We start from the raw sequence: 18987 nt of genomic DNA on the forward strand, positions 1-18987 counted from the left end.
CAGGAGACTTAAGAGACACAGGATCAATCCCTGGGTCAGGAAGATCCCCTGGAGAAGGAAATGGGAACCCGCTCCAGTATTCTTGCCTGAAGAATCCCATGGAGAGAGGAGCCTGGCAGGCTATAGTCCATGGGGTCGCGAAGAGTCGGATATGACTGAAGTGACATAGCATGCAGCATGCACGCAATAGATATATAGTAGTAAGACGTTAGGTTTTAATTTGCATCTCCTTAATGACTAATGAATGTGGAGGAGAAAATCCCATGGACGGAGGAGCCTGGTAGGCTGCAGTCCATGGGGTCGCTAGGAGTCGGACACAACTGAGCGACTTCACTTGCACTTTTCACTTTCATGCATTGGAGAAGGAAATGGCAACCCACTCCAGTGTTCTTGCCTGGAGAATCCCAGGGACGGGGGAGCCTGGTGGGCTGCCGTCTATGGGGTCACACAGAGTCAGACACGATTGAAGTGACTTAGCAGCAGCAGCAGCAATGACTAATGAGTGTAGTATTAGTACACTTCTTGGTAATTTCAGTGGTGTCATTTGTAAAGTATCTAGTCAAGATATTTGCCACTTCATCATTTTCTTAGTGATTTATAAGAGTTTACTCTCATTTATTTATTTATTTATTGGCCATACCACAGGGCATGTGGAATCTTAGATTCCAGACCAGGGATCAAACCTGCACCCCTGCAGTGAAAACATGGGGTCTTAACTGATGGACCACCAGGGAAGTCCTTTAGTGATTTATAGGAATTTTATCTATAAATATACAGGGCATGAGTTCTCTGTCAAACATGAATGTTGCAAATATCTTCTCTCAATTTGTGCTTGAAGTCTTACTCTTTCAGTGATATCTTTGGAGGAACAAAAGGTCTTTATGTTTAACTTAGATTAGTTTACCAATTTTCTCCTATTTGTACTTTTCATGTCTCTTAAAAAAGCTTCACATATCCTAATGTCATTAAGATTTCTTTTTGTTTTCTTGTAGACACATTACACAGAGAAGGCGATGGCACCCCACTCCAGTACTCTTGCCTGGAAAATCCCATGGACGGAGGAGCCTGGTAGGCTGCAGTCCATGGGGTCGCAAAGAGTCGGACACGACTGAGGGACTTCACTTTCACTTTTCACTTTCATGCATTGGAGAAGGAAATGGCAACCCACTCCAGTGTTCTTGCCTGGAGAATCCCAGGGACGGGGGAGCCTGGTGGGCTGCCGTCTATGGGGTCGCACAGAGTCGGACACGACTGAAGTGACTTAGCAGCAGCAGTAGCAGCAGACACATTACAACTTGTCACATTTTGATCTGTAATACAATATTAGAGTCAAGAATTTTTTACGTGAATATTCAGTATTTTCAGCAAGTTATTGATAATGAAAACATAATCCATTTCCAATCACACGCCAGTGCTACTGCTGTCCTCAATCAAATGACCATATTTGTGTGGGCCTCTTTTTGGAGTCTCATTTCTCTCTATTCTCATGTTGCTATCACACTATCTTCATTACTGTGGTTTTATACTAGGTTTATCAACACACCAGATATGTTCTTCAAGATTGACTTGGCAATTCTGATTTTACAACTTAAAAAAAAATTCCAGAACACTTTTTTTAAATTAATAGACAGTTTGGAAGACAAAAGCAAGGAAATACGCTAGCATGTAGGATTTAAAAATAAAAGACCACAAAGTAAGAAAAATAAGAGATATAGGATAACAAAACAGGTGGTACAAATTGCCAAAATAGAATTTTCTTGGAAAAAAAAACAGAGACAGAGGGAGAGAAACCTGGCAATTATACAAATTTTTTAGAACAATTAATGACATTTTTAATGGAATTCCTAAGGAGCACATTTTTCATCTCAAACCCCTCTCCCTCCTTTAGTATTCTCAACAAACACCAGCCTAATCATTGCTTAAAATTGATGTTCTAAATGCCTGAGATTGCAAACATTTTTAAAAATAAAAGGGATAGCTCATTTTGATTTGATTAAGGTATATTTTTAGTTAAACATAAGCATTTCAGCAATTTAATGTCAGGGTTTTCAAGTTTTATAGTTTTTAACAAATGAGATTTCATTGCACTTAAAAACAGTGTCTTTTCTAAAGTATTAAGTTGTTCTCCTTAAGTATACAGGTAATACAAAGAAGCAAGTTGCTAATGTATACATTCAGATGTCCAGGAAAAGAATAAATTCAATAGGTAAATACCCTGTAAAAATTCAAGTTACATTATTTTATGCAATAAATCAACTTGTATAGTAAAAAATTATCTTTTTAAAATTTTAATTATTTTATGGTTTCCGTTTTTCTATCTTTGTAGTAAACCTCATAGGGCATGGACAATGCTTCTTTAAAATCTACTTGAATTTCCACATAATTGTGTTAGAAAATTAATGGATCTCTGAAATTTTTCAAGGTTCATTTAGATGCTCTCAGTTGATGCCATGGAGTTTTACTTTTGAATCATGTCCTTGTCAAGGAGTCTGGACTATTTGATTCAGGGTGTGATTATAACATAGTTTTTCAATTAATGTGTACTAGTTTCATGACATAACTCTAGCCAATATTAACACTTCAAACTCATTAAGATATAATGTTATATTGTTAGCTCTAATATTAATTCTCTGTCTTCAAGTAATTGGACCTAATAACACTGGTACAGAATTACTGATTTAATTTAGGCCATTTCTCAGTGAATGTCTTAAGCTAAGTTTAATGTAAACTATCATGAGTTGACCTAGGATGAGTACAAATAATATTATATTAAAATAAGAAATCATTCCTTTGGAAAGAATTGATATTATAGTTGTTCAAATTACAGGAGCAATGCTAACTGTGGTTGTTCACAATTACTGCCACTAAACTTTATACTCAGATTGTATGTGATCTTTGAGGTTAGAAAATGTATCCTGCTTGCTCTTATCAACTAATGTAATGATTGCACATATCAGAAAGAGAATACAGAGAAAAGAAAGAAGGAAGGAAAGCAAGCTAATGAGGAAAGAAAAAAAAGGATAGTTTAACAAGCTCATCCAAATTTTAAGAGATAATTGTTTTGGACAAAATAAAGCTACACCTTACAGTTGACACTAGGGTAGACGAGCAGGCAGTGTAGAGAGATATGGATGAAAAAAGAAACCTAATGTTTATTGAGAATTCATTATATATTTATCATTTCACAAAAAATATATAAATACACATACATATGTGCAACTTAAATATATGTTATATATATTACATATAACAACTTTAAGTCATATATATTTATATGTATTATATAGTTATATATATATATATTCATATATATGTATACATATATAAAACGTATTTAACTGTCATAAAAATTCTGGAAGGTAGATGTTATATGATAGTAAAAAAATGAAACCCAAAGAATTAAAAAACTTCCCTAAGGTAACAAAGGCAATAGTTGGGCTGTATTGTGTATGTTGTTTTTGCCTACTTTCTTTTGATAACTTTAAAGCAATTTTCTTCTGGAAACTGTGACTACACAGGTTCAATTCACCACATCTATGGGCTTTAGATAGAACTGACTCCCACCCTTGTAAGTTTTTTTTTTTTTTCTTTTTTTTGTAGGGGAGAAGAGGGTAGGGTGGACATATGAATTAAGCTTGGCCAGTCAGAGTGCTTCACTCGTGCCTAAGCTTTTGGTTTAGATATGAGTTCATGACCTAGGTCCAAAAATTAGTCTAACTTTTATTTGAGGTATCAAAAATATATTCTTTCTAATCCCAGTGAGCTCAAAAATGAAACAGAGGCTGTTAGTTATTGTCTAATGAAAACAGAGCTTGCCAGAAAATTGAGCCCAAGGGATGAGATTTAAGTTACTACAGGGAGAGAACCAATATTTAACTATAGCATTTGAACTCCTAGATTGAGCAGTAAGTAAAGTTTGACCACTAATAAATCTCTCTTCCACTTTTATTTTTTGTATTTTTTCTTGAGTCTGTTTGCGGTGGATCTTCTGTAAATGATAACCGAAAAAGTTCTCATAAGTTGAGAAGCAAAGTTAGGATTCAAACCTATTTTTTTGTACTATCTCCCTGTATACTTGCTGGAATTGTCCATGACAAGTAGCTTTTATGCAGGCTAAATATTTTAATAATTGCAAGTTGAATTAAAGGCAGGTAAGCATTTCCAGTAAAAAATGTTAAAATGTTTTCATTCAGAAATATCACAGATGAAGGTCAGGGAGACATTTCACAATAAATATAAATCATGATTCATGTTTTATGCCTCTTGTGCTGTGTGCAGTGTTAAGTTGCTTCACTTGTGTCCAACTGTGTTATCCTCTGGACCGTAACCCACCAGGTTTCTCTGCTTATGCGGTTCTCTAGGCAAGGGTACTGGAGTGGGTTGCCATGCCCTCTTCCAGGGGATCTTCCCCATGTCTCTTACATTTCACCTGCATTGGCAGGCATGTTCTTTACCACTAGCACTACCTGGGACTCCCCCTTTGTGCCACTTAAAAGGACATAAAATTCAAACTGAATGAATTAATAATGAGATAATAATAAGATAATATGAAATATACGATATGCTATAGAATAACCTTAGCTTCTAAGGATAAAATTAAAACCAAATATAATAATCAGGATTTTGCTAATTGTCTTTGTTTCTGTTTTTAACTACCTGAAGTCTCCTTCTTTTATTGCAGTCAGAGAAGGCAATGGCACCCTACTCCAGTACTCCTGCCTAGAAAATCCCATGGACGGACAAGCCTGGTAGGCTGCAGTCCATGGGGTCGCTGAGGGTTGGACACGACTGAGTGACTTCACTTTCACTTTTCACTTTCATGCATTGGAGAAGGAAATGGCAACCCACTCCAGTGTTCTCGCCTGGAGAATCCCAGGGACGGGGAAGCCTGGTGGGCTGCCATCTATGGGGTCACAGAGAGTCGGACACGACTGAAGTGACTTAGCAGCAGCAGTAGCAACTGACTAAATGTTAATGAGAAATATTATGTTAAATGAACAGTATTGCATTTCAATCAATTATAAAATATTTATTAAATATAATATTCATTCTCTCATTATGATGTGCATGATTTGAAAATATTGGCCTTCATAAGTATAAATCTGGCTGAGCAGATGAAATAAATTTGCATAATTTAACACATAACACTTCAGAGTAATCTGTAATACACAGTCATATATATGGATTCACTCTACCCATCAAACATCCTGCACAGTCATACAGACATCTTGGTAACATATGCATATACAAAAGCTAAGTTGCACAATAATCTACTAAAACAGCACCTTAAAAGATGTAGGCTGTCATGCTTCCTGTGATATGAGGCACCACCCAGCACTAAAGAAAAATTTAGTGCTCACTCTATTTACTAGCATTAGTTCTTAAAAGAGATTTAGACCATCTTGCCAGTATAACAGATATTATGCATCAGGATACAGCAAACAACTGACCATCAAACAAAAATTGATATAACAAACATTTTTTTCTGTCCCAGGCATGGTCATATCTAAAGTAACAGAGCAGGGAGGGACCATAGAAGTATAAACCAGAGATGCTGGTAACAAGGAATCTGTTGAGTCTGAGCTGTTTGGAACTCAGGGCTGACAGATAAAGAAAGAGAAGCAATCCAAATCAATTCATGGATGTACAAATGCCACTGTTCTGGAGAAATTCAAGAGACTTAGGGAAAGATACCCAAAACTCAAGAGACCTGGGTAATGAGACCAAAGATATCAACTCTTGACAAAAAGACATTTATGGGGGCCACTGCCCAATGACAGCTAAAGCAATATGGACTTTGGTTTTCATGGAAAAGAAGCTAAAATTGTGAAATCTTTCCTAGGTTCATAGATAGGTGTTAGGTGGTCTCTAGTTCTTCCAAAATTATATGCCAAAATTTACGTGTGTGTGTGTGTGTGTGTGTGTGTGTGTGTGTGTGTGTGTGCATGCCTGCACGTGCATAATTTCCTGGGCCAAAATCAAATTCTTAACAGGATCTATGATCACCAACAAATTTAAATGCCACCAACTCAAAGCCTAGTCCCAAATTCAAATGGGTAATAAAGGGAAAACTCTTAATTACTTGAATAGCTAACATCTGCCTAGTTCCAAGGGAAAGAAAGGAATATCCTTTGTACTTATTACTGACTACTGAGATCCTACTGAGATACTCCCCAGCATGAATTCAAAACAAGGCCAAAAATTATGGAGATGTTTTAACAGATTGCAATAATTTAAAATATGACATCTAGATATTATGCCTAGAAAACAAAAACTTGTATTTTTTTTAAATGTTACATGTTTATGTGTTACTCATGAGGTTGAGTGAATGGAAACTTTTCTCTCCCAAACTGCCAAAACCTCAGCCATGCACTGTTACACTGAACCTATACAAAGTCTTACCAGCCAGGTCCTCAATGCTTTTGTTCTCAGGCCCTGCTGGGCTCCATTACTATATTTTCTTCAGCTTGCCAACAGCATAGCCTTCAACTCAATAAGAGAATGGGGAAATTGTTCTCATTATCATTCCTGGGTCTTCACCACTTAATCCATCATCTCCTACCACACTCTTTATAGGAAAAAAAAAAAAAAAAGCACTTTCTCCCTTTCTCCCAACTCGTTCATTTCCAGTGGGCAGCTTCTCTTTTTGTATCTCTGTATTGCTGCTATTGAAAGATATATCAATTCATTTTTTTTACAACAGAAATTGGATACAATATTTGATATTATTCACTCGTCTTACTTGGCATCATTGACTAGTATAATTTCACAATTCCATTTAATTAAAGTCCAAGCAGGCACATTGAAATCCTAGCAATGAGAAACTGCCCACTGGGGAAGAACAGTGAGTAAATACAAACTTGTTGAATGAATAAATGAATGAATATTTGTGAAAGTTAAATGAAATGATATATAGGAGACTGAAAATGAAACAGTTTCATGACATTCTTTTATCATAATCCTTTCATCTGTGTTATCCACCTGTGAAGAATTCTTCACCTGTGATAAAAGGACTATAACAATAAAATGCCATAGAAGTGTTTCATTTTCAATCTCCTACATATCACTTCATTTACTTTTCACAAATATTTTTTTTTTCATGAATTCTTTTATTCAACAAATCTATATCAAATTCCTAACATGTGCCAAAAGTTGCTCTGGGCATGAGAAATAAAATAATAAAGTTAGATAAAGTTCTAGCCCTAACACTGCTTAAATTCTAGAATGCACAAAAAGGATATAGATATCCTAAATATAAATAGTGAAATTTCTAGTAATAAATAGGGTAAAGGGATTTATAATGGGAACGAATAGTAAGAGGATCTACAGTTTTAAACTATAGAAATGAAGTCTATATATTTTTCACTGAATATCTTGGTGGTGGTGGTGGTTTAGTCACTAAGTCATGTCCGACACTTGCAACCCTATGAACTGTAGCCTGCCAGGTCCCTCTGTCCCCGGGATTTCCCAGGTAAGAATACTGGAGTGGGTTGCCATTTCATTCTCCAGAACATCTTGGTATTATCTATTATAAATTAGTCTTCACAGAATTAGAAAACCGAGGCTAGGAAGGTTATTCTGCCTGAGGTCCTACTGCTATAAGTAGTAAAGGTCAGATAGGAACCCAGTTCTATTCCTGTCTCCAGGGTTTGTGACTTCAATCTTGTTTTCAATTCTACTGTAATTTGAATAATCAGTGGTTGCTTAGAAACCACGCTAAAGGAGATTGTCAGAACAGTGACTATCACTACCTGTTGCTGCTGCTAAGTCACTTCAGTCATGTCCGACTCTGTGTGACCGCATAGATGGCAGCCCACCAGGCTCCCCCATCCCTGGGATTCTCCAGGCAAGAACACTGGAGTGGGTTGCCATTTCCTTCTCCAATGCATGAAAGTGAAAAGTGAAAGGGAAGTCGCTCAGTTGTGTCCGACTCTAGTGATCCCATGGACTGCAGCCCACCAGGCTTCTCCGTCCATGGGATTTTCCAGGCAAGAATACTGGAGTGGGGTGCCATTGCCTTCTCCAATCACTACCTGTTGAGAGTAAAATAAATATTAAAGTCATCTTAGGAAATTCCTTGGTGGCCCAGTGGTCAGGATTCCATTTCCACTATAGTGGCATAGGCCTAATATATAGTGGGAAACTAAGATCCGGCATGCGGCATGACCAAAAAAAATACAAGCTATCTTAGAAAAAGAGGTATTTTTAATGGTATCATCAAGGAATACTGTGTTGACAAGGGTATGTTTGAGACAAGATGTGAAATAAGTGAACGAGCGAGTCTTGTAAGGCTCTAAAATAAACACCAACTAATCAGAAAGTTTAAAGCCAAGGGCCTGAGGCAGAAACCATCTCTGCCTATTCACGGATCATCTATTATTCTAGTAGTTTTCATATTTTTCACCAATAATCAAAATGAAACTCATAGAAATGTTGTGATCTTTCTCAAGACCACATAATAATATGATCTTTCTCAAGACCATATAATAATATGGTCTTGGGGATGAGTCATGTAGAGTCAGAGGCAAGATTGGTAACTGGTCACTCACAGGTCACAAATATATATACCACTCACCCAGAATCATCCTTCAGAGATGCATGATTCAGAGAAGGCTTGAGAACTTGTAAAGGAAAGTTGGTCACTGACACAAATGGAGAAATGTACATTCTCTCTCCAATGTCTCCTTAAGACAAAGAGGGTTAATTTTATTCATCTTTGTACGCTCAGCCATTGGTATAATGCCTAGTATCAGGTAGTTAAAATCATGATTACATTTAACTCTGAGATTTGAAGTTTGGGGTACTGAGTTCAAGGCTATATAATTTAATAACAATATACTTTTTTGGCCAATCACATAATTATTCTGAGTTTTATTGCCTCCTTTTTTATAAAAGAGAATGTAAAACCTTATATTGGTGATGTATTAATTAAAAGATAACTTATATGTGAAAAACATTCATTAAATATAATATTAAATATTTTATATAACTATAACTTTCTGTGTGTATATATATATATAATTATGTATATAAATTATTTTCACAGATGGCTGTGCCTAAGAGCAAGGAATATACTTATATGGTCAATGCTAAAGTATAGCCCCAGGAAATGTGCAAGGTGAATGTATAGCCTCAAAAGCCAAGGTTTTAAAGCACTTGAGGATAAATGGAAGCTATTTCTTTGGAAATACCAAAGAATCTTCTTATCAAATATATAAGGTAACATCAGTGTAAAGAATAGCAGAGAGGATAATAAAAAACAGAAGGATCAGAGGTTGATAATGCTGAAATAAGCCATGAATGTATATAAAGCTAGATAATCCCTTGACAATTATTTTTAAAGCAGGTTATTTTAATAGATCACCTGTTACATGCTTGGGTTATTCTGGATTAAAATATTGGAGTGGATGTGAACACCTATTAAGGACATATGAGTTTATTTGTTACAGTTTATACACTTCAAGATTTCCCCAAATGCAAAAGACTCCGGAGATGCAGGTTTGATCTCTGGGTCAGAAAGATCCCCCAGAGAAGCAAATGGCAACCCACTCCAATATTTTTGCCTGGAAAATCCCATGGACAGAGGAGCCTGGAGGGCTACAGTCCTTAGGGTCACAAAAAGTAGGACATGACTGAGCACATACACGTACATTTCAAAGTTTCTAAAAGACTAGATGTGAAATATTCTCACCGCAGAAAAAGAAATAATAATTAAGTGACATAATGGAGGTGTTAACTAAAGTGGTAAACATACTGTAATATATCAGATCAACCTAAAATTTATACAATGATATATGTCAATTATATCTTAAGTTTTGAAAAGAAAAATAATGGTTACAGTGTTATATAACCAGAAATCCTTATGATTTTTAACATATTGTAGAAGTCCAATAGAAAACTGTGAAACCAATTCCACAGTTAACAGTAGTCTTACTTGGGTAGGTCACCTAAGGAAACCAGCTTGGCTGAAGCACTGAAGTAAGAATTAGAATAGCCTGGAATTATATCCTACTTTCAAGCTAACAAGTTAGCCTGCTACAGTTTTATGGCTGCTGAGTTAGAAACAGAGAACCTTTTTACTCATGACATAGCAGTTATTTTAAATATAATGTTTGCTTTGGCTCTGCTTGTCCTCGAGTCCCATGAATATTGAATGGAACAGCTCCGTGGATGCAGGAAGTTTATGTCAATGGGGAACCCTGCAGAAACCTGAACCTAGGAAATCCCAACCTTAAGCAATTCTGTCCTATCTTTGCCCCAGAGGGAAACATCACCTTTATTATCCTGGACTACAAACAAATCTACCTTTGCCTACAAGGAGATACAAGGCTGTATCTTTCAAGGCTGTTTGTTATACAAATATTCTTGAAAAGACAGTCTAGAACAAAAGCTGTCAACCCCCCTGTTCAGAAGACATATAGAAAAGTAAGCGATCCAGACAAATTGTCTCCAAAAGGTAAACTAAGAAAAAAATGTATGAAAGCACTTCAAGAGTTCAAAGAGTATGCCTAATTAATGATCTAAGAATACATTTGAATCAGTTCTAATGAGGTGGATGAAACTGGAGCCTATTATACAGAGTGAAGTAAGCCAGAAAGAAAAACACCAATACAGTATACTAATACATATATATGGAATTTAGAAAGATGGTAACAATAACCCTGTGTACGAGACAGCAAAAGAGACACTGATGTATAGAACAGTCTTATGGACTCTGTGGGAGAGGGAGAGGGTGGGAAGATTTGGGAGAATGACATTGAAACATGTATAATATCATGTATGAAACGAGTTGCCAGTCCAGGTTCGATGCACGATACTGGATGCTTGGGGCTGGTGCACTGGGACGACCCAGAAGGATGGTATGGGGAGGGAGGAGGGAGGAGGGTTCAGGATGGGGAACACGTGTATACCTGTGGCGGATTCATTTTGATATTTGGCAAAACTAATACAATTTTGTAAAGTTTAAAAATAAAATAAAATTAAAAAACACACACACACAAAAAATAGAACAAGCTGAGAGTCAGCATAAAAAGGAAAAGAATATTTTATTTTAGTATTATGTTAATAGGAGGATCAGTTAGAAAATATGAGAAAGGGAAAGTGAAAGTCGCTCAGTCGTGTCCGACTCTTTGTGACCCCATGGACTATAAACAGTCCCTGGAATTCTCCATGACAGAATACTGGAGTGGGTAGCCACTCCCTTCTCCAGGGGATCTTCCCAACTCAGGAATCAAACCCAGGTCTCCCACATTGCAGACAAACTCTTTACCAGCCACAAGGGAAGCTTGAAATAATGAGGGTTTGTCCCTAAATGATATCAGTGAGAATCTTAAAGTTCATGGGAAAATTTGATGAAAATTGTGCAATATTACTATTAGGACATAATAACTTATTGTGGGAAATGAAAGAAAAGGAATATTTTTAAATGAACTCCCACTGATACATATAAAATTTAGTATATAAAAAATGGAAATCTTAAGTACATTTAAAAAGAAGGATATTTTAAAATCTATCAGGGCAATTGGTTAGCTATTTGGGAAAAAAAAAATCAGCATCAATTTGTATTTTATATCATTCCCCAAAATAAGTTTTAGTTAATTGAAAAAAATATTGAATTTGAAAAAACAAGTATAAAAATAGAAATACTAGCAAGAAATGTACATACTTTCTCCATAATTACATAAATAAGTAGCAAAACAAGAAAACAAATATTTATGTTATTATAGAGAAAATCTTCCTAAATACATAGTAAATACAAAACTGATAAAGGCAAGTGCCTTGTAACACTTAACTTTTATTTATAATCATGACACTTTGAGGCTATTTTCATATTTCATTCTGTTTGACAACCACACAAAGTATTATTATTTTTAGAGAGACAAAATTAAGTTGTATTTACTCATCTATTTACCTTTCCCAGGAATCTTATTCCTTTCCTGAATTTTCTTACTTCTATCTGTGTACCTCTTAGATTTTGCTTTAAAACAGACAACCTCAAATTATAGAGGTTGGCTTAAAACAATTGCTCTGTTGGGCCTAAGTTTCCATGTATCAGCCTGATTGTGGCCTGGCTCAGCTGACAGCTAGGTTCTCTCATGTTTCTGTGGTCAGTTGCAGACCAACTGATCGCAGGATCTAGAATGGCCTGCTTCACATGTCAGGTAGCTGGTAGGCTCAATGGTCTATGATTTATTTCAGCAGGAACTTTATTCCATGTGGTAGTTCATCCTCCACTAGATTGGCTCATCATTTTTCAAATGCTGGTTTCAAAGTTCCAAAGAGTGGCTAGAGCAATTTATAGCTTTTTTTAAGCCTCTGTATCATGTTTGCCAGTTTCCAGTGGCTAAGGCAGTATGTCTGTGTATTAGTTTGCTAGTGTTGCTATAACAAACTACCACAGACGGGCTAGCTGACACAACAGAAATGTATTTTCTCACAGTTCTAAGGCTAGAAGTCCAAAATCAACATGTTGACAGGTTTTGCTTTTTTCTGTCGGCTTTGAGTGAGTGAAGCATGGATCTTCTTCCTGTGTCTTTTCACATTTTCTTCCCTCTATACATGTCTTCATGTATAAATTCCCCTTTATTTAAGGAAACTAGTCAAATTATTTAAGGTAACTTGACTACTGACATGAAAATCTTATCTCAAAATAAGGTCACATTTTGAGATACTGGTGGATAAGACTTCAGTATATGAGTTTGGAGGGGTTACATAATTCAATCCATAAAACCTGGCAAACAAATTCAACTGGTAGTAAACTGACTCAAGTCTTAATGGGAGGATCTGCAGCAACACATTGCAGGAGGTGGATGTAGGAAGGGGTACCAATTTTGGCCAATCTACAATCTTACAATCTACAACAATCTCAAATCATCATATCATCTTCCTGGAAAACACTTTCAATATTTATTTTAGTGAAAGACTAGTATTGCTGTTTTCCCCTCATTTTTTGTTTTTCTAGGAATGCCTTTATTTCACTTCATCCTTGAAATTGATTTTCAGTGAGTATAGAATTCCAACTTGCCAGGGAATTCCCTGGCAGTCCAGTGATTAGGACTTGACAATTTCTTTCTTTTTTTTTTTTTTTTACTTTTTAATTTTTTATTGGGGTATAGCCTATTAATGCTGATGACAGTTTAAAGTGAAGAGTGAAGGGACTCAGGCACGCATATACATGTATATATTCTCCTCCAAACTCCCATCCCATTCAGCCTGCCACATAACCTTGAGCAGAGTTCCATGTGCTATACAGTAGATCCTTGTTGATTATTGGTTATTAACTTTAAATATAGCAATATGTACATGTCAAAACTCAGAAAACTAAGATCATGGCATCTGGTCCCATCACTTCATGGCAAATAGATGATGAAACAGTGGAAACAGTGTCAGACTATTTTGGGGGGCTCCAAAATCACTGCAGATGGTGACTGCAGCCATGAAATTAAAAGATGCTTGCTCCTTGGATGGAAAGTTATGACCAACATAGACAACATATTAAAAAGCAGAGATATTATTTTGCCAACAAAGGTCTGTCTAGTCAAGGCTATGGTTTTTCCAGTCGTCAGGTATGGATGTGAGAGTTGGACTATAAAGAAAGCTCAGCAAGGAAGAATTAATGCTTTTGAACTGTGGTGTTGGAGCAGACTCCTGAGAGTCCCTTGGACTGCAAGGAGATCCAACCAGTCCATCCTAAAGGAAATCAGTTCTGAATCTTCATTGAAAGGACTGATGCTGAAGCTGAAACTCCAATACTTTGGCCATTTGATGAGAAGAACTAACTCATTAGAAAAGACCCTGATGCTGGGAAAGACTAAAGTGGGGAGGAGAAGAGTCAACAGAGGATGAGATGGTTGGATGGCATCACTGACTCGATAGACATGAGTTTGAGTAAACTCCGGGAGTTGGTGATGGACAGGGAGGCCTGGCATGCTGCAGTCCATGGGGTCACAAAGGGTCAGACATGACTGAGTGACTGAACTGAACTGAACATGTCTGTCTTAAACTCCCTAACTATCCCTTCCATCAATCCCTCCCTCACCTCCCTCCCCCCAGCAACCATAAATTCATTCTCTGAGGACTTGGCACTTTCACCGCTGTGGGGCCTGAGTTCAATCCCTGGTCAGGGAAGTAGTACCCTACAAGCCAAGCAGCATGGTCCCCCTCCCCAAGAAAAAAGAATTTCAATTTGCCAATTATTTTAGCACCTTGATCTCATTGTGCTGTCTAACTTCCAGGGTTTCTGATTAAAAATTGACCATTAATTTTACTATTTTTTCCTTGAAGTTAATATGTTTTTTATCTATGATTTATTTTATAATTTGTCCTTTGGCTTTTTTTTTAATCAGTTTACTTCTGGATAGTGCATAGGATATGGGCATATCTTCTAGCTAGATCTCTTGTTTTGTGAGGACTGGCATATTTCTGGATTTCTCTTCTTCTTAGGGCATTACCAGTGAAGGTATGTCAACTGAAAGTCAAGGTCATTTACCAGGGCTCCTAGTAATTGGTAAACACTAAGGTCCAAATTTTGTCTCTCCAAATCTCTTATATTCTTTGCTTAACTTTTTATCATTTAATTAACTATGTTCTGCTCAGATTCTCAGTAACTTGCCTTGGGATTATGCAGTTAAGAATCCACAAATGTTTTAAAGAGAAGTTGCATTCTCCATTCATACCACTCTCTCCTTTCCCCACCATGAGAAAGTAGCATTGACGTATATACACATATTATGTGTAAAACAGATGACTGGTAAGAAGTTGCTATATAACATAGGGAGCCCAGAATGAGGCTCTGTGATGACCTAGAGGGGTAGGATTGAGGGAGGGAAGCTCAAGAAGCAGATATATATGTGTGTATGTACATATATATATATATATATATATATACACACACACACACACACATACGTAACTATGACTGATTTGCATTGTTGTATTGGAAGGAAAGTTATGACCAACATAGACAGCATATTAAAGAGCAGAGACATTACTTTGCCAACAAAGGTCCGTCTAGTCAAGGCTGTGGTTTTTCCAGTGGTCATATATGGATGTGAGTGTTGGACTATGAGGAAAGCTGAGTGCCGAAGAATAGATGCTTTTGAACTGTGGTGTTGGAGAATACTCTTGAAAGTCCCTTGGACTGCAAGAAGATCCAACCAGTCCATCCTAAAGGAAATCAGTTCTGAATCTTCATTGGAAGGACTGATGCTGAAGCTGAAACTCCAATACTTTGGCCACCTGATGTGAAGAGCTGACTCATTGGAAAAGACTCTGATGCTGGGAAAGATTGAGGGCAGGAGAAGGGGACGACAGAGGATGAGATGGTTGGATCGACTTGATGGACATGGGTTTGAGTGGACTCCGAGAGTTGGTGATGGACAAGGAGGCCTGGCGTGCTGCGGTTCATGGGCTTGCAAAGAGTCGGACATGACTGAGTGACTGAACTAACGGAACTGAACTGATGCAGAAACCAACACAACATTGTAAAGCAATTTTCACCCAATTAAAATTAAATTGAAAAAAATTGCCAGAAAAATAACACTTTACTTCCCCACAGTTTTTTTTTTTTCTCCAAGATTCTGACTCTTCAAGTCATGGTTGCTTTGTCAGCCTTGAACTCTCATTTTACCTACATTGCCCTCAGAGACTGCCGTAGGCTCTAGGATGCTGTTTTCTGTTTGGTATTTATGTTTAGAGAATAAGCAAAATACCTCAAAAGGAAATAAAGATCTTACTTCAGAGTGTTTCCTTCTCTTGCAGAAATTGTGCCCATCAAAATCTGGCTGCCTTGGTTGCTTTCTGATGTCTGCACACTGATTTTTAAAATATTATTTTAATATAGTTTTTACAATTGCTACCATTAGAACAGTGAGTTTTATATATTCTTTTCTGTCATAGTTAGAAACAGAAGTTACCGTAACATTTAAAGGTGAACCAACATTTGGGCATGCACACACACACATGCCTGCTCACACAAACATGCACACACATATACACATACCCCACCATGTGACTTAATTATTATATGATTTCAAGAATAAACTTCTAGGCAAATTAGCTCAAGTTTAGATGGATACGTGGGAATCTTAGGGAACCTAATGGCTAAATGTAAAGCTGAGAATGTCAAAACAAAATCAGCTGTTTTTGAGATTGAATGGTCTACTTTTCAAATATTTTCACTCTTTCCTTCATTCTTTTATTTTATTTTATTTATTTAAGAGAGCCAATTAACTTAAATTGTTGGCCAAAAGTTGGAGGTAAATTCCAAGTCCATCAACTTTACAGTTCTAAGGCCCATTCTATCTACTGGATGATTTGATGTTTTTAACTATTTTTAAAGAGAGATCATTCTCAACATTGTCAGATATGGGAAACAATCACACTCACACACTGATTTCATCAGAACCCTTATATTCTTATCTCCTTATTTCTCTGGATAAATTGTATGTGCTCCTAGCTAATTTCCCTCAATTATTTGAGGACAGTATTTAGAAATCTCCTTTTTTCTCCCCTACAAGATTAGCTTTCTGGCTCCACTGGATCATTACCATTGAAATATAAACTCTGTTATGGTTTCTTCCATCTCAAAGAATAAATAAATATGCAAATAAATAGGGGAAAATTAATTTTTTAAACATTTTTGTCGAAATATTGCCTTTATCACATGCTTTTGCAGCAATACTTCTTGAATGCATTGTCTATACATGTATTCTTTCATTTTTTTCTAGAATCTACCTCATTTAGGATTTGCCATGTCGAATCCTCTAAAACTGCTCTTGTCAATATCACCAGTGACTGTCTCCAGTGATTAATAAATGTAGTGATCGTTTAACTTGCTCAGTTGGCAGCATTTGATCATCCCTCTTTGGAATACTTTTCACTTGCTTCTGGGACATTTTATTCACTTGTTTTACTCCTACCATTATCTTAGACTTTTTCTTTTTAGTCTTTTTTTTGTTTTGCTGTCTCTTCCTCAACTTTCTAACCTAGAAATATCAGGGTAGACCAGAACTCAATCACTGGAATATTTTTCCTTTTTTATCTGCATTCTCTCTATATATGTTTCTAAGTGTCCTAGCTTCCAAATCTATATTGTGAGATTTCCAGTTTATGCATTTCATTATTTCCCAGACTCACATATCGACTGTCAACAAACCTTCCTACTTATGTGTTCAATAAGCATTTCAAATGCTGTTGTCCAGTCACTAAGTCGTGTCCAACTCTTTGCAACCTCATGGACTACAGCATGCCATCTTCATCTGTCCTCCACTATCTCTCAGAATTGGTTCAAATTTATGTCTATTGAGTTGATAATGCTATCTAACTGGAAAAGGTCAATTTTCATTTCAATCTCAAAGAAGTTCAATGCCAAACAATGTTCAAACTACCACACAATTGCATTCATCTCACACACTAGCAAAGTAATGCTCAAAATTCTCCAAGCCAAGTTTCAACGTTATGTGAACTGTGAACTTCCAGATGTTCAAGATTTTAAAAAAGCAGAAGAAAGAGAGATCAAATTGCCAACATATGCTGGATCATCAAAAAAGCAAGAGAGCTCCAGACAAACATATACTTTTGCTTTATTGATCACGCCAAAGCTTTTGACTGTGTGGATCACAACAAATCTGACCTGCCTTCTGAGAAATCTGTATGCAGGTCAAGAAGCAACAGTTAAAACTGGACATGTAACAACAGACTGGTTCCAAATCAGGCCTGTATATTGTCACCCTGCATATTTAACTTATACGCAGAGTACATCATGCAAAAGGTTGGGTTGGATGAGGCACAAGCAGGAATCAAGATTGCTGAGAGAAATATTAATAACCTCAGATATGCAGATGACACCACCGTTATGGCAGAAAGCAAAGAATAACTAAAGAGCCCTTGATGAATGTGAAAGAGGAGAGTAAAAAAGTTGGCTTAAAATTTGACATTCAGAAGATCCTGGCATCTGGTCCCATCACTTCATGGCAAATACATAGGGAAACAATGGAAACAGTGACAGTCTTTATTTTGGGGGGCTCCAAAATCACTGCAGATGGTGACTGCAGCCATGAAATTAAAAGACGCTTGCTCCTTGGAAGAAAACCTGTGACCATCTTAGACAGCATATTAAAAAGCAGAGACATTACTTTGCCAGCAAAGGTCCGTCTAGTCAAGGCTATGGTTTATCCAGTAGTCATGTATGGATGTGAGAGTTGGATTATAAAGAAAGCCAAGCGCCGAAGAACTGATGCTTTTGAAATGTGGTGTTTGCGAAGACTCTTGAAGTCCCTTGGACTGCAAGGAGATCCAACCAGTCCATCCTAAAGGAAATCAGTTCTGAATCTTCATTGGAAGGACAGATGCTGAAGCTGAAACTCCAATACTTTGGCTACCTTATGTGAAGAACTGACTCACTGGAAAAGACCCTGATGCTGGGAAAGACTGAAGATGGGAGAAGGGGATGACAGAGGATGAGATGGTTGGATGGCATCACTGACTCAATGGACATAAGTTTGAGTAAACTCTGGGAGTTGGTGATGGACAGGAAAGCTTGGCATGCTGCAGTCCATGGAGTTGCAAAGAGTTGGACATGACTGAGCAAATGAACTGAACTGAACATCTCATCCTCTGCCATCCCCTATCAAATATAACAAGTCCAAAATTCTGCTTTTTATTCTCCCCCCAAGCCCCAATGTGATAATATTTGGAGGTGGGTCCTTAAGGTAACTTAAGTTCAGATGAGGTCATGAGGATTCACATTATGGAATTAGTGTCTTCATAGGAAGAGAATGATTTCCTTGGTGATTCAGTAGTTAAAAAAAAAAAAAAAAATCCACTTGCCAGTGCACTAGATGTGGGCTTAATCCCTGGGTTGGGAAGATCCCCTGGAGAAGGAAATGGCCATCCACTCCAGTATTCTTGCCTGGGAAATCCTATAGACAGAGAAGCCTTGCAGGCTGTAGTCCATGGTCACAAAAGAGTCAGATACCACTTAGCTAC

At 37.0% G+C, this 18987-nt stretch overlaps 1 long non-coding RNA gene across 3 annotated transcripts in view; it reads left to right on the forward strand.

Moving 5' to 3' along the window:
* Positions 1–5013, forward strand: part of LOC129657466 (uncharacterized) — a 28868-nt gene extending 23855 nt beyond the window's left edge. For 2 of the 3 annotated variants that reach the window (XR_008716748.1, XR_008716746.1), the window contains one exon: positions 993–1830. This is a non-coding gene — a long non-coding RNA (uncharacterized LOC129657466). Of the gene's footprint in view, positions 1–992; positions 1831–4681 lie in introns of those variants that run through there. The other variant, XR_008716747.1, reaches the window with a different exon arrangement.
* Positions 5014–18987: the final 13974 nt, after the last annotated feature.

The sequence above is a fragment of the Bubalus kerabau genome, chromosome 7 (genome assembly GCF_029407905.1).
Source record: "Bubalus kerabau isolate K-KA32 ecotype Philippines breed swamp buffalo chromosome 7, PCC_UOA_SB_1v2, whole genome shotgun sequence".
In the NCBI taxonomy this organism is placed as follows: domain Eukaryota; kingdom Metazoa; phylum Chordata; class Mammalia; order Artiodactyla; family Bovidae; genus Bubalus; species Bubalus kerabau.